General features: G+C 43.5%; 1 long non-coding RNA gene across 2 annotated transcripts; it reads right to left on the reverse strand.

The window, feature by feature from the left end:
• Positions 1–3,698: 3,698 nt before the first annotated feature.
• LOC111094235 lies at positions 3,699–23,583 on the reverse strand. Of its 2 annotated transcripts, XR_005384770.1 has the most exons (6): positions 22,802–23,583; positions 20,984–21,072; positions 19,065–19,378; positions 14,289–14,357; positions 13,275–13,455; positions 3,699–7,693 (listed from the first exon to the last, which is right to left on the reverse strand). It is a non-coding gene; the product is annotated as an uncharacterized LOC111094235 (long non-coding RNA). The 2 variants fall into 2 exon arrangements; XR_005384771.1 differs by lacking the exon at positions 20,984–21,072.
• Positions 23,584–25,519: the final 1,936 nt, after the last annotated feature.

Here is a 25,519-nt window from a genome sequence, read left to right on the forward strand (position 1 = left end):
ATTAAATTAAATTAAATTTTGCAAATTTAAGTACAATGTCTTGGTGTTGGCCTGCTTTTGTTGATTTTGATGGGAGCTCTCAGTGCTTCCTGGGTTTGGATGTCTGTTTCCTTCCCCAGATTAGGGAAGCTTTCAGTTATAATTTCCTCAAATAAACCCTCTGCCCCTTTCCCCCCTCCTATTCTGGGACTCCTATGATACAAGTGTTATTATACTTTATGGGTCACTGAGTTCCCTAAGCCTATATTCAAGATCTATTTTTTTTTCTTTTCTTCTTTTCAGCTTCATTATTTTCCATAATTTTATCTTCTTTATCTATCTTTATCTTTATTAATTTCTCTGCTTCTTCCATTCTTGTGGTCATTACATTCAGTTTCAAATCTTAGTTATTGCATTTTTCATTTTGGCCTGACTAGTTTTTAGGTCTTTTATCTATGCAGTAAGAGACTCCCTGGCATCCTCTATGCTTTTCTCAAGCCCAACTAGTATCCCTATAATTGTTGCTTTAAATTCTGGATCAGGCATATTACTTATATCTGTTTTGATTAGATCCTGGCTGTGACCTATTCTCGTCCTTCCTTTTGGGATGAATTCCTATGCTTTGGCAATTTTGTCTAGGTCCCTGTCTTCTTCTCTCTGTTAGGAAAGCCTGTTATGTTTCCTGCTCCTGAGAGTCCTGGTTTTATGAAGAAGAGGTCATATACTGTCCAGGGCCTGGGACATCAGGAAGTGTTTCTGGCCTATGCTGTGCGCACTCTGCTGCTGTGTTTTGGCTGCTCTTTCCCTCGGGTCAGTCCTCTGCAGAGTTTCTCCTTGCCTGCAGTGGAGAGTGTTTGGATCTTGGCCAGAGTGTGGCGAATTTAACTGAGTGTGCTCTGGTCTGCTTATTAAGAGACCTGCTGCTATTTCCACTAGAGCTGAAGCTTTGCACACCAGTCTATGGTCAATAGGTGTCTTTTGTCTTTTTTGTCTTATGGTCAATAGCTGCATGAGGAGGGGTTGTGGTGTCTTCTGGGAGAGGGGCCCACTGCTCTGTCTCCCAGGCACACTTGCCTGAGAAAAGCACCTGGAGAGCACAAGAGGATGGGGCTTCGTCTAAGTGGTTTAAGCCTTCACTGTGAGCACTGTTCTGCTCACTGAAGTCCATCTGTGCTGATGGGTAGGGGAGAAAAATAGTGCCATCCCTCTCCCTCATCCCCACAAAAGGAAGTTCATACCCATGGCTGTCCAGGAAGTCCTCCCAGAAGAGCAAACAGTCTTCCCTCATGTGTCCAGGCATCCCTCAGATCGCTACCTTCACCCTGCCAGTGTCCAAGCTGTTTGCCTGCCTGGCAGCACAGTGCACCTATGTTCTATACCAGGAAGGCTGACTGAGATTTAAAATTCCAAACTTGGGCACTTATGTGGTTCAGTAGGTTAAATATCTGCCTTTGGCTCAGGTAATGATCCCAAGGTGCTGGGATCGAGCCCCGAGTCAGGCTCCCTACTCAGCAGGGCACCTGATTCTCCCTCTCTTGCTCCCCTGCTTGTCTCTCTCTCTCTTTCTCTCTCTCTCTCTCACTCTCTCTCTCTCTTTCTGTGTGTGTGTGTGTCAAATAAATAAATAAAGTATTTTTAAAAATAAAACTCCAAACTTTAGGGACCTGGTATGGCAGGGACCCACACTGGTCCTCCAGGGGAGGATTTCACCACATGGGTTGGTGCCAGTTTGTCCCAGAGGACAGTCTTACCAAAGTGCAGGGGCATGGAGTTTGGAGTAAAGTGCAGCAAAGATCAGTGTCCAGGTTAGCTCCCTTAACATGTGTCTCTGTTCCTATGCTGAGGGGGTAAGGGAGCACAATGGCACCCATCAGCTCTCTCATCCCCAGAGAGGCAATGTCACCTCTCCCAGATGCACTCCAAGAAGGGGGAACTGTCTCTCCCAGTGCATCCCAGGGAATCCTCACATCCCACTATTTACTCCAGGCCTCTGCCCTCCTCCACAGGCACACTGAGCCCCCTCAGGGCTCCACACTGGCCACTCTATAAACCTCTAAAACTCTGTCTTTGAGCCCCATTGGTTTTAAAAACTCATGTAAATCAACCCCTCTCATTTTCATAGTCAAAGGCTTTGGGGAAGTGTTTTCTTTGTGCCATGCCTTATGTACTTCTCTCTCTCCTTCTCTCTCGTCTATCTCCATGACTAGGCTCCCTATCCTCTTCAGCACCCACAATCTATTTCTCCCCCAAACCACGTCTCCACACCTCTTACCTTCCATAATGTGGCCTCTTCTCTCCCTCTAGTCGTGCAGCTTGTTGTTAGTCTCAGATCGATTTCCTGGGTATTCAGAATAATTTGATACTTATCTAGCTGTGTTTGAGAAATGAGGAAAATCTAGGCTCCTCCTACTATCCTGCCATCCTAGCTCCTTTCTTTTTTTTTTTTTAATATATATTCTTTTTATTTTTTTTTTAATTTTTTATTTATTTATGATAGTCACAGAGAGAGAGAGAGGCAGAGACACAGGCAGAGGGAGAAGCAGGCTCCATGCACCGGGAGCCCGACGTGGGAATCGATCCCGGGTCTCCAGGATCGCGCCCTGGGCCAAAGGCAGGCGCCAAACCGCTGCGCCACCCAGGGATCCCCTAGCTCCTTTCTAAAATCTGTTTTTAGAGCCCAACCACCCATCTTATGCTAGAGTTCATCTCAAGAGACGACCCCAATTGCTTGACAAATTAAGGAATACTATATCTGCAAAGTAGTGTTACTCAAAGTGTGGTCCAAGAGCCAGTGCTGGTCCATCAACTGTTACGGGTCCACAATGAGAGATGTCCAGAGATTGAGAATAAGTGGGTACAAATTTGTACAGCACCTGGAGAGCAATTTGACATTGGCTTGACATTCAAATGCATGATCAATGGACTCATTTCATTGATCAGCACACAGGCCAGATCAGAAAGTGCTGAATTTTTGAGTTAAATCACATATAGTAAGAAGTAGGACTGTGTAAGACGTGATATTTTAAGGTTAATTTGTCAATTATAACCCAAAATTATGTGGCGATAGAATCCCTATCTTTCATCAAAAGTTAATTTAAATTCAACGATAACTTTATAGAATAGTTGGAAATGGTTACTGACAAAGAATTTAAAAATTTTGCAAATAGAGTATCACTAATTTACTTTGGAGAAAGTTAAAAATGAATATCCTATTTTTTCCTTGTTCTCATGAATATATCTCTGTAAGACCGGTTTCTCTATTTTAAGTATTATGAAAACACAGAAACAGTTTTGATATACACTTTCTCCTGTGAATAACATTGTCATCAATCTTACTTAGATTAGGTATGTTAACAAGTAAGAGGCAAAATTCACCCATTACATTAACATTAAATATTGATATAAAAATTGTTCAGTAAAAGCATGAATATAGGTGTTTAATATGGGAGTGTATTTCACTAGTAATTTTGTGTTGTGATGGAAAAATTATAAAAATTATGAGAACAGCAGTTTTCTCCATTATTTACCTCTATAGATGTTTTCAGTGAACAATGTGTATAGCTTTTAAAAATTCAATCTATTTTTCCTATCTTGTATTTGTTTTGATATTTATTGAAATATAATTTAATGTCTATTGAACCAAATATTAAAAAGGGAGTATGTATTTTGTATATCTTTGTTTCTTATCTCTTTTTTACTAACAATTTATTTTTGCTGGTTTTACAAAAGTTACCAATCTCTTGGAAATTTTATAAAATTAGATCTTTCACAATCATTTGAGAAGCAGTGCTATATGCTATTCACTTGATTTATCAACCCATCAAAAAAAAAAAGAGATGAATAGCTCCTACAAAACTGAGGAATATAACCCTTATAAGATTTTATCATCTATTATAACAACAACTGCAATTACAACTGCAATTATACCACCCAAGACATTGTACAGCTGAATTATTGCATATGAACTGACTTTGAAGATAGGTTTTAAAATAACCACAGAACTAGACTTATTATGGCAACCATTTTACAATATATATTCATGTCAAATCACTGTGTTGCATAATACTGTATCTCAACTATACTTCAATCAAAAAACCCCCACCAGTTTGACATTCACAATAATTCCCACCAATTTCATCCACATCCTAGAATGTTAGAAGAAGAAATCACTGAAAACGTCATCTTTCACATGGTGATGCCTGAGACCACAATAGGCATCCACACCCAGAGAGGCAATGAGAAGCTGGGCAGGTAGGGGGGCAGGAGTGCAGGAGCATGTGAGGAGCACCATTCTGGGTCAGTTTCATCTTTGGTATAGTTTTTCTTGATGACCTCATAACATGGACAAGGCCTGGCAGCTCTAAAATTAGAATAAAGCTATAATTTGTTAGCCAGCATTTAGCAATCCTGGAGTGTATCCTGGGACTACCAAGACCTGGAGAAGAGAGGGGGAAAAAAGCATAGGAGGAAGGAAGTCAATAATAATAACAAAACCCAGTGTATGATTTTTAGTTGTAGAAAAATAAAGAGATAAATACATTCATTTTTTAAAAAACATCTTCAGTGAGATAAAATTTACCCATTTAAATGAACAATTTAATGGTTTTTAGCATATTCAGACTTGTTTAGCCATTACCACAATCTAAGTTTAGAATGTTTTAAATTCATTCACATTTATATAAACACTAAGCAGGCAGGTACATAGATATACTTATGCATGTATATATGTAGAAATACATGAACTCCAGGTCATTATTGAATAAAAACATAAATCTTTGAATCTATAATCACCTTAAGGTTAAAAGTCCCTAACTAGGGACACCTGGGTGGCTCTGCGGTTTGGTACCTGCCTGCGGCCCAGGGCGTGATCCTGGAGACCCAGGATTGAGTCCCACATCAGGCTCCCTGCATGGAGCCTGCTTCTCCCTCTGCCTGTGTCTCTGCCTCTCTCTGTGTCTCTCATGAATAAATAAATAAATAAATCTTTAGGGGGGGGAAAAAAGTTCCTAACTAAAGGAGCTTAGCCTCTTGCCATCTCTTTGTTTATTGCTCCAGAGAGGAGGTGAATGAGTAGCCTAGGGATGGATATCCCAGCATTCCCCTGGAGGCCACCTCGAGTAAGTATGTGGCTCTTCTGTTGCTCTGATCCCCATTCTGACCATAATTGGCATCAGGCCCTTCTGGCCAGGTTTGGGCCATAGCTATGCTGTGCAGCTCAAGTCAGTGGTGCTGGTGGTTTTCAATGTTGACTCTAGTCTGGCTGAAACTACCAACACATTTTCAATGTGGCCACAAAACATCAGATAATGATTTTACTTTTCACTAACTTAGATTAGGTTCAAACTGGATGTCTACGGAGGAGACGATCCATGCGTCCTCCCCTTTTCTTCCCCTACATTTCAAATCCTTAGTTCCTTGACCTACTTCCCATTTCCAAACATAGTTTGTCCCTCTGATCTGCCCCTCCTCAGTGTTCTCATCCTTTATTTGGACTCTAGGAAATCTGATTGCCACTCTTGGGTGGATATCTGGGCTATGATGAACTGTTATTTTAGTGGCTAGACATTCAACCCACTAAGTATTTCCTTGAATGCTAATAACACATTCTTTTCCAGGTGCACCACTCCAGAGCATCCCAACCACCAACCACAGCCTCATGTAGAATGTTTCACGATTAAAAAAATAAATGTGTTCATTTGGGAAGAGGGAAGAAAAAGAGAATGTTATTTCATTGGAAAACTCAAACGATTTAAAAATAAATATGGGGAAAATATAGCTCCCTAATGTAAACTTGACTGTGAAAGGCAAACATCATAAAATTGTGGTCTCTGTGTCAGGTGTTCTGCAAACAAACTCGCTTTTAGGGTTCAAGGAGTTATTCTAAGCATTGACAGAATTAAGCAATGAGTCTTGTGTTTGAAGGATTATATAGTGCATCTCTTCCTTTCTCAAGCAATCTTTTTAACTTGCAGAGGTTCCAAAGCTGTTCTTTTGGTTCCGATAAACAGTAAGACAGGGGTTTCACCAGTATGTCTTTAAATAATTCAAAATTCAACAACGTTAGACAAAAACCATGATGGTTTATCTTTTCATTGTCAATAGTGGAAACAAGTGGTCTGTGTGAAGAATTTTAATTACATAAAATCACAACCTAATCAGGCCTCTTCAATATTTTTTGAGTATTCACTATATGGCAGCACCGGGCCAGGAAGCCCATGGGCCTTCACTCCTGGGGGAGGGGGGAGAGTACACATCCTAGAGTGAAGACAATCAATGAGCAATGGTAATAAAACCAAAGAATGCTCTGCTGGATGAAGAGCACGATTCTAGGGGAGGTCAGGGCAGGAGCACTCACTGCCACAGGAAGTAACATTTGTGGCACGTGGAAATAACAGGCTTCCTAGAAGTGGCAGGATTTTAGCCTCACCACTTAATGCTTAAATACAAGCCTACTCCTCTGCTCCACTCAAATTAGAAGCAGTTTCCCAAATCCAGGAAACCACCAAAATAGAAACACCTCAGTACATTTAAAAAGAGTTTTTCAACAATAAAGGATATCAATTGTCTATCCTCTAAACAGGAGCAAACTGGCAATCTTTTTCATTTTTCTTTTTTTCTCTGGGATGCTGGCATCTGTTTCTGCTCCATTTGCTAAGGTTTTTATTAGAAAAAGTACAATATATACAACTTCTGTATGATTAAAATGTATTGCCTTCTGTGGATGAATTCAGACAAGTATCTCTGTCTTTATTTTCCATCATAGTTGGTCATAAATCCTGCAACCCAGAAGTGATAATGTGCTTTGGCTTCATGTAATTGTGCTGGCTGGGGCTCTGGATGCTCATGTCTCCATTTTTATTGTGTTGGGAAGTCAGACAACTCTTCCAAGTTGCTGATGGAGATGTTGGCGGTGGCCCAGCTCTCTAGGGTGATTGCTTTCTCTAAGGGATTGCTTTCCTCTGGCCAGTGATTTCTCTCAAGGCTCTGCGTTCAACCTTTGGAAGACCATGAAGAAAGGAAAAAATATTTCCCGGCTTTACAACTTAATGGAGGGTGGGGAAGGGATGGACATGTTGAGCTGGAAGGCTTAAAAGAAAATAAGTGAGTCACCTTAAATGCATACACATTAATTCAGTCACTCCTCCCTCCCTCCCTTCCTCCTCTTTTCCTCCATTTCACATGCATGTACTAAATACCTTACATGCTCTGCACTATACGGATTTCATCAAAGTCCTAAAGGAGTTTCGTGGTCTGGCATGGAAAGGACGACTACAATAGGAATCTTGAGGAAGAGTGTAGCTTCGGCAGTGTATGTGTTGGGGTCACATTAGCTGCTGTAACCAGAGACTTTAAAAAATGGCTTAACATAGTAGAAGTTTCTCACTCAGATAATAATTCAAAGAAGATGTTCCTTATCTATGAGAGAGAGGATTCAGGTTTCTATGTAGGTCTTCAGCATCATTGTCGGCCCACAGACACAGTGAAGAAGGCACACCCACTTCTTAGAAACCCTCCAGGGGGTCCCTCGTTGGCTCAGTGGTAGAGGACACGACTCCCGATCTTTGGGTTGTAAGTTCAAGCCCCATGTTGGTCATGGAGCGTACTTAGAAACCCTCCTTCTACTCATCCTCCATTGGTGAAAACTTGTCCCAGGACCCTAGCAAGATGCAAAGGAAACTGAGAGGCACAGTCCCAGCTGGGCAGCCGCATTTCCCTAGAATAGAAGGAAACAAAAAAACTGAATGGACGGTTTGCCACGGGGAGAATATGAATGTGTTCCCTTTTGTTGAACAATTAATCTTCAGTGATAATGGAACACTTAGTAGGAAAAGTCTGGTGGGCACCATTTCTAGCATCAGCTAGAAAAAGGACAAGGAGATCTGAGGATCTAGAAGTTGGGATACAAGCAAGTCCAAGCTCCCATTTCTCAAGTAAGAAAACATGACAGCATTTCTACCACTTCCCACGGAGGAAGGGGAAGGTGTCATTTTCAAAGCCACCATCCCAGGGTGATTTGGCGCATCTTCTTTTTTCTTTTTTCTTTTTTCTTTTTTTTTTTTTATCTTGAAGGGATCATAAAAATTAAATCTAAAATGAATGCACATCTTCAGAAAGCAGATTGGGCTGCCCTTTGAGATACCTAATTTCCCAAGCTCCCGTTAATGGGTGCCATCTTGCAGTCAGGGAAATGAGCCACTACCTTTGGAAGTCAGGTTTGTTAGCTTTTTTGCCTGAATCTCCTCCATTTTTCTCACAGCCTCAGTGAGCACAGTTTCTTCTCATCCTAATGTGGTGGCGGATAAAATGAAAGGAAATTCTCCTTAATTCAATAGTGAAACTTGCCAGTTGTAAAGCACTTTGAAATACAAACTAATTAATAAACACAACTCTTCTAGAGGAGGAAAGATTGCTGTTCTCATTTTTCACAGCTGAGAAATCTGCAGTTAACACAGTTGGCCCCGGGCTGTGTACCTCCTCTGTGGAAGAACTTTGTGGCACCAGCCACAGTTCTCTCAGGATGGCATGCGGCCTCTCTAGAGAATAATCAGTTTTTATAGGAGTTGGGCTGACAGGGACATCCTCGATGACTCCACACTGCCCCTGGCGCCAGCTATGCAATCAGAAATGCTCTTTCACAAACTGTGAGTGACCCAGTAAAGAGAACAGAGAAAAAGTGACTCACTGGGTGGCTCTGTAGCTCATGGACACTTTTAGAGATGGAGACATCTGTTGCCACATCAGCACGATTGCTAAACCGAGAATCAGAAAGATGACAAGTACCTGTTCCTACCTTCCTGATGCTAAGGCCTTGAGGCCAAAATTATTACTGCCATTGCACAGGTACAGAAACCGAGATCCAGAGATCCCTGCCTCCCAATGGTGACTCACTAGCAGGACTTTGATCCTGATATCATTCTTCCCTCTTGGTCCACCAAATGCAATATGCCTCATGGAGATAGCGTCGCAACTATCTCGATAAGAAAAAAACTGATCATGACCAATGTTACGTGGGAAGGTTTGCCTTGAACACATCTTTGGTGATGGAATCATTGGTTCTGAATTCTATCACAGATGCACACTCACAAACTGGCTCCCGCAGCAGTGGAATCTATAACCAACCTGTGAAGCCTGAAATGCTTTGGCTGCACCCGCAATTAAAACATCTCTATGTCAAAGACTGTATATAGTTTGACGTATAGGGCCTGTCGTTCATTATAAACTAGTGGCGACCAAACATAAGGGAACACCTAGGGCAGGATGTTGGATCTTTGTAGAATCTTTGTTTATCCCTTCTTGAATGAGTATATGCTACTTATATATGCGAGAGACTTAACAGTCATGCATAAACTGAGTCAGGACACTTGGGGTTCATTTTTATTTGTGACTACGGTGAGATCTGATGTTATAAAACTGCACTGTGCAAAAAAACCCAAAAAACAAAAAACCTGCACTGTGCAATACGACAGCCACTAGCTCTCGCCTGTGGCTCCTATGAATTGAAATGCGCTCCAAGTGTAAAATACATACTAGATTTTGAAGTCTTCACGTGAAAAGAAGACCGCAAAGTATTTCATTTTCACGTTAATTATTTGTTGAAATGAGATAATATTTCTCGATATATTGGGTTAAATATAACATATTATTAAAATTACTTTCATCTATTTCTTTTTACTTTTGTAATATGATTACTGGAAAATTTTAAATTCCATAAATGGCTCACAACTTTCTACTGAAAAGTGATTTCACAGAATTCTAGCTTTTTAGGAGTCTTCTAACTATGAAAGCTTATTCAACCACTGAGTCTCTGAGAGCACAAGAAGCCTCTGCCGTTAGCAACAGCTTCCTTTTGAATCAACAGGAAGACATCAGTGCTCAAGCAAAAGATATGTTTCCTGACTTCTGAATTTGTCTTCCTTATTTTATTTTCTAATATTAGAAAAAATCTGAAAGAAATTACTTTTCATATCTTTCTCCCTTGGCTAACTCTTATGTGCCCTTCAGGGCCCTCCATATCACAGACTCTTGGAAGCCATTCCTCACCAGCATCTCCCCTTCTCCCTCTCCACTGAAGTGACCTGAAGCCAAGTTGGGTGCTTCTGTTCTGTGCTACCATAGCCAGGCTGTCACCACTTGCTTGTCTCTTTTCCTCCTTTTCTATCAATTCCTTATGGTCAGAGATTGTCTTTCATTTTTGTGTTTCCAGGATCTAGCCCAGTGCCAGGAACCATTACACAATGTTTGTTTACTAATCGCTTATTTGAAGAATGGACGAGTAAAAATCATTCTTTAGTTGGAATTGTTATTTCAGAATTATTAATAATAGTAGCTTATATTTGATTGATAGTCCACAAAGGTTTTGTTAGTTAATCTTCACAAAAGTATTTGGGGGAAAATTTTTCCTCATTAGAAGAATTACATTTTAGCAACCACAATTCTTCATAGTGACTCCCCCAACCAGTCGGGAGTACCCTGAAAACGATATTGATGGATATAGATTGCTGTGTGAAAATTATAAAGTAACAATTTATTTGTATTTGTAGGTCATAAACCAACTAAGATGATGGCAGAAGGGAAACACTAGCAAGATACATGAGGCTTTCCTTGGGGGGTGAAGAAGGTACCTACAGAAAAAGTCATCTGTTGTATTTGTGGTGCCATATAATTTAAAAGCTAATAGGAGGTGCCTGGGTGGCTCAGTTATTTAAGCATCTGACTCTGAACTTTGGCTCAGGTCATGATTCAGGGTCATAGATGAAGTCCCTTATCAGGCTCCATGCTCAAGGTGGAGCCTGCTTGAGATTCTCTCTCTCCCCCTCTCTCCTACTCCCTACTCACAATCTCTCTCTCTCTCTCTCAAAAAATAAAAAAAGAAAAGAAAAGAAAAAAGAAAAGTTAATGGGAGTGCTGTAACTTTATTCTGGCACAAAAAGCATAAACTGGACTGTTGAGAACAAATCAAGAAATATGTTCACCTAGTTATATAGTTACATGAAATAAAAACCACTTGTCAAGCGAAGTGGCCTATGCTACAGAAAGGGTGGATGGGCTGTCCCCAGGTTGATGGAATGGAAGGCAACCTCACTGTGAATGGGAGACCTGAAGGAGACCAAGAGTCCAAGATCCCAACTCTGTCTCCCCATGGCCTGACTAGGCCCTACTGAGTAAAACTTTTCAGCTGGTCCCTGCAGATGGAGCAACTTCACGCACTCTGTTGGCAGAAGTCTGGTTACCAGCTCATCACCTCACAAACCCAGAACACTGCTTAGAAGGACCCATCCTGTCAGCTGCGGGGAGATGGCTTCCTTGACCTATGTTAACAGAGCTAACATCTTCCTCTTGCCTTCCATGCTCCTCATCAAAGTGGTTGGCAAGAGGGAGAGGCTGCAGCACCACGGCTCATTAACATCACATGCCTCTGTCATTGTTCCCAGTGTGTTCCTATAGCCCTGGAGAAAAACGAACAGCTAAGTTATCTTGATGAGAGCTTTCAGTTAAAACCACCACATATACTATTATTTGTTTAAGAGATGAAGAAACTGAGCCTTAGAGATATGAAGACATCTGCCGGTAGGGAGAACCATGGAGAGATTTCTGAATCCCAGTCTGGGGTGCTTCCCACTGCAGCATGGGGCTTCATGGAAACCCCCGCAGGAAGACTGCCCTGCTTCCATTTAACTTGCAAATAAGCTTGAAATTTTCAAGAGACAAGAGCATGACGTTGGCTCTTTGTTTCCTGCAGGCATGGTTACCTCGGACCATTTTTTAAAGCTGGTTCTCTTTGAGTAAATGTGACTCTGTGCACCCCACCACCACAGCAAGTCTCACAGATGCCTGTGTTGCTTGAGAGCTCATGGACGCCGGGCAGCATTATTTAAGTTTTCATTCAAAGTCTCCTTTAGGGTGACTTCTGTGCACCTGAAGTGCCCGTTCAAGAAGATCAACAAATGGCTGAAGACAGATTTTTCAGCCAGAGGAAAGAATTATTACCTTACCATCAGTCTAATGAAAACAGAGGTGAAATACCAACCTGCACCAGATAAACAGCACACCAAGCCATCCATCACGCTCAGCCGCACTAAGCAGAGCACCCTAACTGATTTCACCTGACTTTCCTGCTTCACGCAGACGGCCGTTCACGGCATCAGAGAGCTGGGACCCGTTTCCCACAAGTTTCTGCCAGATAAAGACCCGGACAGGAATCCTTTCGGCCATTGCCTCTCCAATCTAAATGTTCTTTTCTCTATAGCCACAGACAGCAATAGCTTCATAGAGACCCCTTCTCACGTGCAGCTCCAAGCTGGTGTTCCCTTCCAGGACCTGCTTTCGACTACTGGCCCTACTCAACACCTCCAATGGCAACTTTCTTCTGCATGGCCAACCAGCCAGGAATTAGCATAACCAATCATTCAATCTAAGTGCCTGTCCACCATCCAGCAGACCCTCTGAGTATAGAGATGCAAGGCCCTGTCTTCTAGGAGCTCAGAGTCTAGGGGAGAAGATAGAAATCTTGCACATGTATAGACATTCTTTGATTTTTTTGTGTATGTCATCACTCATTTTCCCTTAACAATATCACGTGAAGTAGGGGAGACTCTCTTAAACTCACCTTCAAGAACTGGAAGCTAGGATTTCAATACACAGAGTGAAGTCATAAGTGGAAGAAACCTAGAGCTCTGAATATTTTTTGAATGTGTAATTAGACTTCAATCTACCAATCCCAGCTTGGATTTCCCTTCACTATACGAGACTTCTTTGATTCTGTTTTCAGATTTCCCCTTTTCTTCTAGAAATCTACAAATCAAATCCTTTGTAGCATCTACCAAGTCAGCCTCCACAGGAGACCCTCCTCCCAACCCTTATTCCTTGTCATCCACCTCCCTCCTCACCCCTCTAACTACCCCACCCCAATCTCCCTGCCGAAGTTAGTGCTTTCATAGTCTTAGGGAATTTTAAGAATTTCCAACATGTGTCCTTAAATTTGGTAGTGGCTCCTGGTGTGGCTCCTCCTAAACCTACAGTCGGAGGCAAGTACAAAGAATATGGCTGGTTTAAGACACAACGGTCTTTTGTTCAGGATTCTCATTCACTGGGGTCCTGAGTCTTCACTTTGCCCAAAGATCTGGTTCTCCTAGCAGCAGTGATCCTGGCAGGGAAAGTATCATTCCTGCTGGTGACTGAGCAATAACTTGATGGGACCAGGTGGTGGTGAATCCTTTATGTCAGCCAAACAGAAAGAGCCCATTGAAAACGGGATCAGCGTTGTAATCAGTAACAGTCACTCATCACTTCCTTACCCTGGGCAGCAAGGCAGAGAATTTCTGAGTGGCAACAGAGCACATAATCCGTCCTTAATATGTGGTTCCTTGTTTCTTCTATTGCACATGGCTTGCATCCGAAGATTTGATTAGTATTCCAATGTTTGTAGGATTAATGCCACCAAGCCAAACCTAAATGTCGATTTTTCACTTTCTGAGTCTGTTTGTTAAAAAGTATAATGCAGTTTATAAAGAAAAAATTTCAACAGATAGTAAATATGTAATAAATTAAAAATAGTCAACTTTTTAAAATACAACTATATGCTTTTGGCTGGCAGAGCCAAAGAAGGCCAGAAAGCCAAAAAGCCAATTTTCTAGTTCTTAACTCAGCATCACTCACAAATATTTGGTCTTGTAAATGGGATGTGACAGCTTAACTAACCAAATCCTTACCTATACCCTTATCTTTCAGGAAAAAAAAAATCTTTATGACCTTCACTGGCTGGGTAATCACAGACCCACAACCAGGACGTAAAATTCTTGAAGCAAGGACCACATCTATAAACCTCTTTGGGTTTTGCAAGATGAGAGACTTTTAAGTGACTGCCCTGAATGCCTGGCTCTATCTTGGCAATGATGAATAAAAGAAACAACGTACATTTTGTTAACAAGGGTCTTTTAGGGAACATGTTTAAGGGGCTCTAGCATGTTGTAAAATCATGTCTGTTGATCTCTGAAATAAGGAATCATGATAGAAACAAAACTTAATATGAAATATATTTGTCGAGTGCTTATGATTCATATAACACATGCACGAAGCATGTGTTAGCTTGTTTGATACTTGCAACAATTCCACAATGTGTTAGTGACTCCAACAGACAAATGAAGAAACTGGACAAAGACTATATACATCTGATAAGTGGCAAAGCTATTACGGACCCAGGCCTTTCAGAGATGGTCATACTGTCTAGTCAACTCACAAGAAACTGATGAACAAGTGAAAAGTGACCATCTCTAGTGGAGGATAGCCCTTTCCAGGGAATAGAAATTTACCTTTTCTCCTATCCTTGGCAGCGCTTTCCTAGTATCGTATGATCTGAGAACCTGTCACTATTTAGAAATCTGCAAAAGAAGAGTGAATAGTATTAGAAGATGCTCCACACAGACCATGGTGAGGACAGATGGTACTTCAAGTCACACACACACACCATTTCTGATGACTGGAGTGACTCCCCTGCTTGCGGCTGGTGCAGCTCATGGGAGGGCACCCTCTTTAGCTTGGGCCATGCTGTATTCCCAGAGCCCGTAAGTTTTGCAGAAGAATTTCTTAGTACGCTAATGAGCACGACTTAACAAACAAAAGGGGTGGTGGTGGTGATGAAGTTCCATGGTTTTAAAAACAAATATTTGAGAGAAATGCAAAAGTAAAACAAAAAGGGGAAAGGGGATTGTGCTCTTCTATCACAGATCATCTCAAACGGATTTGAGAAGCTTCTTGTAGCACTGGGGCTCCTCAGGACTCTGGGCTATCCTCCTTCTTCCTCTGAACACTCTTCCCAAAAGGCAATGAAACATTCTGTCTCCTCCAATTAGATGCCTTTATTTAAGTAGCTTAGTGCTTGGCGGCAGTCACTTGCCCTCTTCCCAGGCCTCTCAGGGCCGCGTCTCACTGTCATCCCTCAAGTACATCTATCATTCATTTGTTTCCACTGCCTCTACTGCTCACACTTAGTAGATGCACAAACTTTTAAGCAATAAGTTCATTTTACTGGAACCGTGTCTAACCATATTAACATCTCACCCACTGTGGCTGTTCCATAAAGCGCCAAATGATAAGAAGAGCTGGGATTTGGGACTTTTCTTCGGCGGTTGTGAAACTTGGAGGTAATCCAGCTGTCAAGTCAAAGACAAACTTCACCTGGGCCCTTTCAGATCCATCGCGCGGACGAAATGGAAAGCTAAGGTTACACCCAGCGAGGTGCTGAAACATGGGAAATCGAGCCAGCCCAAGGGCCGCGTTAATTAAAGCGGAGCTCGGCCCAGCCGGGGCTTACCAGCCCGGGACCGGAGACTCCCCACATGTGTGCAGTTGGAGACCAAACCCCACGGCCCGGCGGCACCAGGAGCCCCGTGCGAGGCACAGCCCGAGCTTCTGGCAGCCGCCCGGACTCCCGCGGACTTGGATCGCGCAGCTCTGGTGCCGCCGGGTCGGACCGCAGGCCAAGCCCGGCCCAGCTGCCTCCACGGGCGGGGACGCCAGGCCGAGACCCGGGACAAGGGAGCCGGGCCGCGCCTTGGGTCACGCGCCGGACACGCCCCACGCGGAGGAGCCGCCGAGGCCTCGCGAACCTGGGGGGAGGGGGGGCTTCCCACGTGGCGCCCTGGTCGGGTGGCCCCGTGCCCCCCGCGACCCCCGTGCCCCCCGCGACCCCCGCGACCCCCGCGCCTGGCTTCGCGTGTGCGCGTGTGCGCGTGTGCAGCGGGCGGCCAGGGCAGGCGTGCGCGCGGTTCTCAGGCTCCAACCACGTGGCGTGCGCCCGGGCGCGGCCTGCACGCCCTGCGCTTCGGGGCCGGGTCACCGCGGAAAGGCCGGCGCCAGTGCTGGGAGCTGGAAGGCGGGTGGGCCGCGCGGGGACCGGGCGCCGCACCTGCTGGGGGACAGGCCGCCGCACCTGCCCGGCGACGGGCCGCCGCACCTGCCAGGTGACAGGCCGCTGCACCCGCTTAGGGATGGGCCGCCGTACCTGCTGAGGGACACGGGCTGCCGGCACCTGCTGGGTGATGGGCCACCGTACCTGCTGGGTGATGGGCCACCATACCTGCCAGGTGACAGGCCGCTGCATCTGCTTAGGGATGGGCCGCTGTACCTGCTGAGGGACGGGCCACTGCAGCCGCACCTGCCGAGGGACGGGCCGCCGTACCTGCTGAGGGACACGGGCTGCCGGCACCTGCTGGGTGATGGGCCACCGCAGCCTCACCTGCAGAGGGACGGGCTGCGGGCACGTGCCAAGGGACGGGCCGCGCCGCTGTCTGGACCACGGGCCCCGCCTCCCCCCCCAGCGCGCCCGCCGGCGTCAACTCTGCAGTCTGTCGCTGGGCAGGGTCAAAAAGACCTTCCTCGGGCGGGCACGCCCTCCCTGGCATGTCGGGAACTCCTTCCCCGGGCTCAGGGAAACCATGTCCTTCACTGGCTCAGGAGCCGAGGGTCACCTGGGGAAACACTTCCTTTCGTTGCTAATCATACCGGTAGTAGGCGAAGAACAAGGCCCCCAAAGACCCACAACTGTTTTCCGCACTATTATCATGCCACCGGGCCGGGGCTCCTCTGCCTTCCTTCCCCTGGGAAGGTCGATTCTAAAACAAAAACCTTTGGTAGCTGAAGGCACCTACTTTCATGTTCTTTCACTTCATAAATCTCCAGCAGAGACACAAGGCGGGGTCATATGTTCCTTGTGCCAGGGATGGTCCTCCTGCTGTTTGCTCAAGACCCGGGGGAGGGGGGTGTGGCTCGCCTTGGTATCTTTTTCCTCAGGCTGCTTCTGATAGCTGAGCTTTGCTCCGTGTTGCATATTAGCATTGTTTTAAATCATTAAAATTGTCATATAACATAGTTTTTAGGGGCACCTGGGTGGCTCAGTTGGTTAAGCATCTGCCTTCGGCTTAGGTCATGATCTGAGGGTCCTGGGATGGAGCCCCACATCTGGCTCCCTGCTCACTGGGGAGTCTGTTTCTCTCTCTCCCTCTTTCAAACAAATAAACTCTTTAAAATAAATAAAGTAATAGAAATAAATAGTCTTTAAAGCAGAAAAGGACACAGGCTATTGCCTCTGGGTCTCCCAGTCCCAAGTGCTGATGTTATTAATAACAACAACAAACAACAGTCCTACACCCATTTCTTTATGTGCATGATTAGTGTCCTTCCCTCACCATCCTCATGCTCTGACCTCATGTTCTCCTTCTCCTTGCTCTCTGCACTCCAGCCCACTGCCCTCTGAATGCTCTTGGGGCACAACAGTCCCAGCCTTTGCACCTCCTTCTTCTTCACTCTGCCTGTTCTTCCCCAGTATGTGCACATCTCACCCCCTCCCCTCTTCCAGGTCTTTGTTCAGATGTCACACTGTCTTAGGGAGGTCTTCCCTGGCCGCTCCCCCTAAAGCTCCTCCTGCACCAGACACTTTCTGTCTTCTCTTCCTGCATTATTTGTCTCTTAAGCATTTATATTTTTTTAAAGATTTTATTTATTCATGAGAGACAGAGACACAGGCAGAGGGAGAAGCAGGCTCCATGCAGGAAGCCTGATGTGGGACTCGATCCTGCGACTCTAGGATCACACCCTGGGCCGAAGGCAGGCCTGAGCCACCCAGGGATCCCTGTCTTAAGCATTTATGCTAGCCCACGAATATGTACATTCTATGTATTTTGCTTTTAGCTAGTTTTAGTGTTTGTTTCTCCAAGCAGAATATGAAAATGGAGAGCAGAGTTTTGCTCCCTGTTGCATTAGGGCCTGGTATGTGGTGTAGGGAGTGTTGAATGAATGGATACATGGTTTGGGGCCAGGCTCTGTGCTGGCCACTCATGATCAACCAAACATGGGTTCTCATCCCAAGGAGTTTGTAGTCTTGTGGGACAGATAGATATTTAAAAATGAAGACAAAATATGCTTACTGCAGGGAGCTGTGAAAGCAAATGGCAGGGGAGCCTTAACCTGGTCTCCCTGCAGAAGGGACGTTTAAGCTGAGACGTGAGCCTGTATGCAGCCAGAGAAAAGAGAGAACATGATGGGTTCCAGGTGGCTGATGCCGGGTTGTGAGAAGCAAGAAGGAGCCATAGATGCAATGAAGCTCAAGGTGGGGAGGGAGTGGGTCATGAAGGCCTTGCCAGCAGCCTGCAAGAGGTTGAGCAATGGGGAGCCGTGCCAGGATTTTAAGTAGGGAAATGACATCATCCAGAATAGTATTTTAACTGGATTTAAGGGAAGCAAGACACAAAGCTAAAATGAAGTAGACCTCACTGTGTGCAGACTGTCAAATTTGTCCCTAAGAAAACTGGCTGGCTCCAGACAAACAAGGCTAGTAAGCACAGCAGCACGATTTCTTGGAATCCTTACAGGTCTAAGAACATACTGAGCTCATTCCTTCTCAGCATTTTCACCCACTGTGTTCCCCTTGCTGGGAACATTCTTTTCATCTACCTAAAGCTGCCCACCTTCCCAAACACAGTGGCGAACCCACCTCTTCTGGAGAATCCTTTCCTAACTCCTTTCTGTCCTCCTTGGGATTTCTTTCCTTTGATCTCCTAAAGCCCTGAGATATGCACCACACAATTTAGCTCTTAATACTCCACTTTCTTGAATAACCTGATCCTTTATTACCCCCAAATAGAATGTCTTCTCCTTGCAGCCGAGGACCCCACATCCTCCCCTCCTTCTCCACACCTACCTACAAAAGGATGAGAACAAACTAGAGTCCTCCAAAATGTACCAGTTGATTTAGGTCCGGATGATGGAATATACACTGATAATTTGTCATCTTACAATGACTCTATATGGAGTCGTACTTTAGATATGAGGACACCCAGGTGGATATATGTAGGTCAGCAGGGAAAACCAGCGGGAAAAACAAAGCTTTAGAAGCATTATCTGCCTAAAATTTAGTTGAGCATAACCAAGAAAAATAAAGTTGGAACGCTCCCTACGATGACTGGGTACTTATAATATCCAAAAGTTAAAAGCCAATCTCAACTCTCAAGTTAAGCAATTGCAGCAAGAACATCCAGTAAAACCTAAACCCCCAAATGCAGTGTTTAGCCAACTATGTAATGACCGCCAACCTGAGTTCATTTTTGGTATCCGAGGTAGTGGTGTGACATGTGTAGGAGGACCTCTATTTCTGGAGTGAGAGGTCAGAGCATTTCTTTCTGTTCTTACATTGGGAATATCAACAGATTTATTAACGATTACTTCATCCACGTATTCTTCCGGCATCTTTCCGTGGGCTCTTAGGGCCCATTGAATGGATCAACATAAAATAGTGTCGTATCTCTTGACTCCAGTTCAAAAATTCCAGTGTTTTGCAGTGAACGATCTTTTCGTGAAGATTTAATGATGTTTTACTCCTTGAGAGTGACAGGGAATGGGTTTCACCCTGCAGATCAAGATCAAACAGTTTGTCAGCCTGTTACAATATGCTCAGACATAAAAGTTATTGCAGGTCCTCTATTGCCTAAACTTTGTGGCAATTCCCGTCAGTTTATTTTGTGTATCAGTTACAACATGATGGGGGTGCCAATCACACCACTTTAGTTACAGGTGTGTCAGCGTTTCTGTTCCGGGTCCTTATATTCAAGAGTCCAGAATGTGGCCATAAAAACTAATCAAAGAATAAATCTTGGTGGAGAAAGGCCGCTTCCCACAAGAAGTTTTGTAAAATACAAATCAGAAAAAACCTCCAAGCTCTGGCATTCTTGCATTACCCTGAGGCTCCAAACACCCCTCCCTTATTTTTTTCCTTTTCTCCAAGAAAATTATGTATTTCAAGTCCTTTGGGTCAGTTTCTAACCTGACTTGTGCAGCAAAAGGTGATCACTTTGGGAGTAAAAAAAGAATTCAGTTCTTTTATGTCACACCCAAAAAAATTTCCTTCAGAGGGGAAGAGGGAGGGTTGGCTATAACACTGAAATCTCAAGCTCGAATTCACAGCTTTATTTCTGAGTATAAACCAGATGCTCATATTATAGCTGTGCATTTAGTTGCTCTTTTTTCTTGAACAATCTCTAAAATGTTAGGGATGAAAAACTCAGATCAAGAATTTAATCTTGTTTTTTTTTTTTCCTTGCAACTCCAGGGACACATTTATGGACTGCAAGCCGTGTGCCAGATACTTTATTAATATCAGGTCATTTAATAAAGTAATACTGCAAAGAGGTATCACTGCCTTCATTTCATAAGTGAGGAAACCAAAACTCAGACCAGTTAAGCAACTTGGCAGGGGTGACACAGTGGAGCTTGAATAAAACCCAGGCCCAGGGGAAAAGGTTAAATCTTTGGGAATTTTATATTATCATTACAGAGGCAGATCATGCTAAAAAGTCCCAATACTTCAGTGGAACAAGCCACTTACAGCTTAAATATACACTCGAAAGTGCTTAATTCTGTTAACATAGATTAAGTGTCTGAATAGCGACTGCTGGGACTTTGCAGGGCTGGGCCAAAGGAACATTCAGATGCAGGCGGCCCCTCCATTTAGCATGCCCATTTTGGCCCACATCGTGGAAATCTGGCAGTTTCTGTAGTCGTCTTAAATTCATTCCAAGTTTACTGTGAGAATTCATGGATCCTGAGGGCTGGCAGGTAGCATTGACTCAAAGCTAGAAATGCTCCTGCTCTGAAAGCAGACTCTTATCCTGGGGCCTGGCCAAAGCTGGGCTAAGCCTGGTGGGGTTACCCTCAAATGAGGATTCATGTTCATGTGAGCTGAAGTCATCCTCAGACAGCTGCTAGCTGAAAAGTTTCATTTTGTCCAGATCCACTCCCAAGATTTAGTAGTCAGAATCTGATTGGCCAGTTTTTCACGTTTTCCAAAAATCACTTTTCCTTCTCATGGTTTGTGATTTTAATTGGTGGAAAAAGAGGGGGAGGGAGAACAGGAAAGAGCGGGAGGAGGAGGAGAAGGAAAGATGTGTTGTGTTAAAAGCATTTTTAAAATAATCACTGACCAAAAAGGGATCTCAGATTCACAAAAATCTGTTACCTCTTTCACCTCTTTTATGGTATATCTTTTTTAATCAGCAGCCCAACAGGCAGAGACCGAGTCAGCTTCAGTATTTGGCACGGGGCCCACTGCAATATTGAGGACATGATCTCAATCATGATTATACGTTACCCTCTTATCACTATGTGAATACTATTTTATAAGCTTTAATAAGTTGCTTGAGCATTTAAGATGAATGGTTTAGAAGTTAAATTCATATTCACGCCAAATATGTAGGACATATTTTTCGTAATTGTTCTTGTCCCTTGGGTCAGTAATACAGTTTATAATCATCATAAAATTTCATTCTTAATTCCTTTTAATTTATCAGAAGGAAAATATGGATGGTTATTACCCAATTAAAATACTCCTGGTGCTTTTAAGGTAGACATTGTGGGGTTTTGGGGAGTTTTACTGAAGACAATTAAAGAAAAAGCAGCTGTGCGACTTCAAAGTGTTTTTAAGTGCTCCAAGTTTGCAGAGATACTCAGCTGCTCTGTATCCTGTTTCCACCTATCGTATTCTCGTATCGTCTGTGATATAATCAAGGAATAATTGGAATATTTTACCCACGTGAAAGGTGCAGGACTGTGTGACCACAGACAGAATTTTCATTTCATAGCTATAGAATCTATTCTGATGCACACACACACCCTACAAATGGCTTGGCTTACAATTGTCAAGGACAGGGACCGGGAAGACCACCAAAAACCTGAGACAAGTGCATGAATCTGAGTGTATTCCTCCTCGGCTGGACAGGGTACCACTTGCTTTGTGAGAGACGTGAGAGCTGTACCTTTAGGATGGATGCTTTGTGAAGGTGATTTTTTTTCTTCTAGATGATTCCCATGCCACTAGGTAGAAAGCAACCCAGCAGGGCAGACTCGGTTATAATGGCTACAGTTTCTTCCCAAGAAATCAGCTGGATCAGAGTGATTAATACCCACCAAGAGAAAATGTCTAGACATCAAAATTGCATTTCAATTCATTATCAAAAAATGAGATACAGATTTAGCTTCATATTCCTTCCTTTAGGCACGCTCAGTTCCTGGCCACTTTCTTCTCTGATCATGACCTTAAGCCAGAACTGTGAAGAAATCTGTCTTTATTTTCTCCCTCTCACTTACTGGAATGTCTTCATTTCATGCATACGTGAGTCCAGTTCTTTGAAAAGAAAGCCCCCAAAATTCATAAAATTCTGATAGTTTACTTAATGTTAAGATGAAAACACTCTCGGTGAGGGGTGCTGTGAAGATCTCTGATTTGTGCCCAGGCTTTCAAACAATGAGTGAACCGCTCCAAAAAGGAACGAGTTGAGTCTTCATAGTGATCAGTTGGTGGACGTGCTAACAGATTCATTGGTGGACATGCTAAGGGTAAATGGTCATTTAAATATATGCAAACAGCTTTTCATTTGTAGGGTGTGCTGTATTTAATAAAGAGCTTCCGCATCATTCGGTAAAAATAAGCACACCTACACTTCCTAGAACCAACTCACCGCTGTTCCTTAACATACTCTTCAATGTGAATGACACTTTCTTATTAAATACGCAGACTCTCACTAAAAATATTTAGGGTACATATGATAAAAGGTGATGAGATAATATGCATTCTTAAGTTAAAAATAATATGTTTTTAAAAGCATATTTCAATGCGGGTCATTACTTAAATGGGTGTCCTCCCCCCCCCCCCCCCCGGTACATTTGACCCCGTTGTCATCTTTTGCTCTAGCATGAGACTCTAATGCCTGAGCACTAGTTATTCCGGTTCTCAAAAGCTAAGAATTTTGATATATGGCTCCTTATTATGAAAGCTTACCTCTTTATGGCTTCACCCAGGTGAATGGATGGCTCCGGGCTTTTCTGGTAGGCTCTGACCTAGAGAAATGAAGTCTGGGATAGGGGATCTGCAGGCGCTGACTTGTAAAGGAGAGACCTGCACCTGCAGGTGGGCTGCCTTAGTGACCTGGGAAACTCCAGGGGAACACGGAGTCACTAAGCCTTCCAAAGTAGGCACGGAGCCCTTACTTTTAAGGAGGCTATCCAAACAGGTGACGGAGGGCTGGACTTCAAAGACAGGAAATCCCTTGAAACGTTAAATTGTAAGGACACAAAATGACCTACATTCAGGAAAATAGGGAGCCAGTAATTCAGGGTCATGTTTGTTCCAGTTTAATGATGCGTGTTTGGTGGATATTAACTGGTGCTGAGGATCCCTGTGCTGAGTACCCGGCAGCCTTTCCACCAGAAACCCACCCCTTTGGGATCTTATTTTTACAAAGTCACTTGAGTTCATGTCAGATTGAAGTTACTCTGTAAAGACTCTCTCTGGGCCAGTTTTCACTCCTAAAATGGGTCTGGTTTAAAATTACAATGGCTCAGAATGCTTAAGCAGCTCCATGAAAATGCTTTAAGGTCTTCCTGAACACGAAAGCTGAGGGAAGGCATGGGCCTACGGTGCAGCCTTGGAAAGCGAGCAGAGGACCGCTTGGGGTCTGAAGGACAGCCTGGGAGCACCCCAATATCCAGGCCCAGGGCTCCGCAGGGCTTCCTCCTGGCTCAGAGGGCAAGGCCTTGATGGCTGTCTCGCCCATGCCCAGAAGGGCCGAGGGCTGTGCACGCACAGCTGGAGCCAAGTCAGCCTGGGTCCTCCCTGCATGTCCCATCCTCTCAGAATAAAAGGGGCCAGGGGTAGGCGCGGCTGAGGGGACAGGGCCCAGCGAGGCCTTGCTGTCTCCTCCTCCGAGCATCACCCAACAAAGGTGCAAGCGGGCAGGAAGTGGGTGGGTGGCAGGCAATCCCATTTCAGAACACAAAAGTTGTCCTTCCGTGTTTACATTTCCAAAAAGTGAAAATCAAAACAGGGTCAAGGTTGGAAGGTTCCTGCAGAACCTGGAAGCTTCACCTACATTCCATAGTTTTATCAACGATAGCCTCCCTGGTCAAGGAGGCCAAAGTGGGCCTCGCTCCCCCGCGATTCTGTGTGCACAGCTCGAAACCGCTGCAAGTTTCTGAAGTCAGGCACTCTAGATGAATTATGAATGGAATTAGCCAGCTTGACTTGGAATTTCCTCACTTTTACTGGTCCTTAAACAAGATTTTTATACATTCATATGTAATCAATGGCACCAACACATGAAATGGCCCTTACCATAAAACACTCTGTTTGAGAGTGATTTTGCAGCTAAGGAAACTTAAATATGAACTTCTAATGTGGAAAAGGTCATTTTTACATGCTGCTTTAAAACTGGTCTGGAAAACTGATGAGCTGGCCACAAGATTTCTGTCAGAAACCAAAATTAAGTTTATATTTTAAAATATAAGTTTAAAGGCTTGCTTGCCTGCACGATGCCAATCTGCTTCTCATATCCTGAGCCTCGGTCACTTTAAAAAATACAGAAATTCGGTACCTGGCTCTTGAGTTTTCAAGTTGCAGTGTAGCTATAACTTAGATATTCATAAATACACAGCACAAGGAAATCCTTCCTGAGTGCAAATTTACCTTTAAAATTATCATCCTAATGAGTGAATGCTACAAGTACACCTTCTGGTCTCATTTCGGATAAATATATATTTTTCCACGTAAAAGTTGCACTGTCAATATTTTCCTACAAACTGGCACGTCCAAATTGATTTCAGTAGCAGACTGAGTGCAGAAAAACTGCGAGATCAGGATCAATGTCAAGTTTCGGAGAGAAAAATGAACTTGGGTGGATTTTTGTTTCAACGGGGCACACATTCAAATTTATCCCTTGGCAAATATCAAAAAAAAAAAAAAGATTTAAATAAAAAGTTTTTCAACTGCTCGTGTAGAAAGGAAAACAAGAAAGTCCAATATCACTATTGTCACACAGCTAATAAAACAAAATACTTGGAACACTAAAAAGAAGGGTACTAAAAGTACACACAAAATTTCAAAGTTTATTTTTTTTCAAAGTTTAAAAAGCGATTGGAAGAAATACTTTTCAGTCACTTAGAATATAATTACTGGCACGTTTTTATGGTCTTGTAGATTACAGCAGTAAAATATTTTTACAAACTTCTTGCCTTTTCAAGTACCTCCAACATATCAAAGGCCAAGAATATTCTTTTTTTTTAAATATTCTTTTTTCTTCAAATATATTCAGAAGTATTCACCATCTCGACAGAAATGTTGTTATGTAATAATCTTCTTATACCTGATTATAGTAGTTCTATAGAATGGAAACCAGTCTCTGATTTTTTTTTTTCCTGAAAGAGGGAAATAGTGTAGAAGAACCCCTTTAACACATGTTTTTATATTGATGTAAAATGTGTTCATTTCCAAGTTTCTTTACAGAAACCTTTGCTATTACGATTTTATATAGGCTGCGTTTATGGGTTTGGAAATCCTCTCGCCTCCACTAAACTTGAGTAGGGTCGTACTAATCTTGCTTTAAGTTTTTGACAAAAATTACTATACCAACCGCCTATCTACCTGAAGAGAATTAAATAGGCTAGTCACGATGGTGTTTGTAATAGTCACGAAAATACTTTTTCTGAAGGGCAGACGAACTTC

The sequence above is a fragment of the Canis lupus genome, chromosome 36 (assembly GCF_011100685.1).
Source record: "Canis lupus familiaris isolate Mischka breed German Shepherd chromosome 36, alternate assembly UU_Cfam_GSD_1.0, whole genome shotgun sequence".
NCBI lineage: Eukaryota > Metazoa > Chordata > Mammalia > Carnivora > Canidae > Canis > Canis lupus.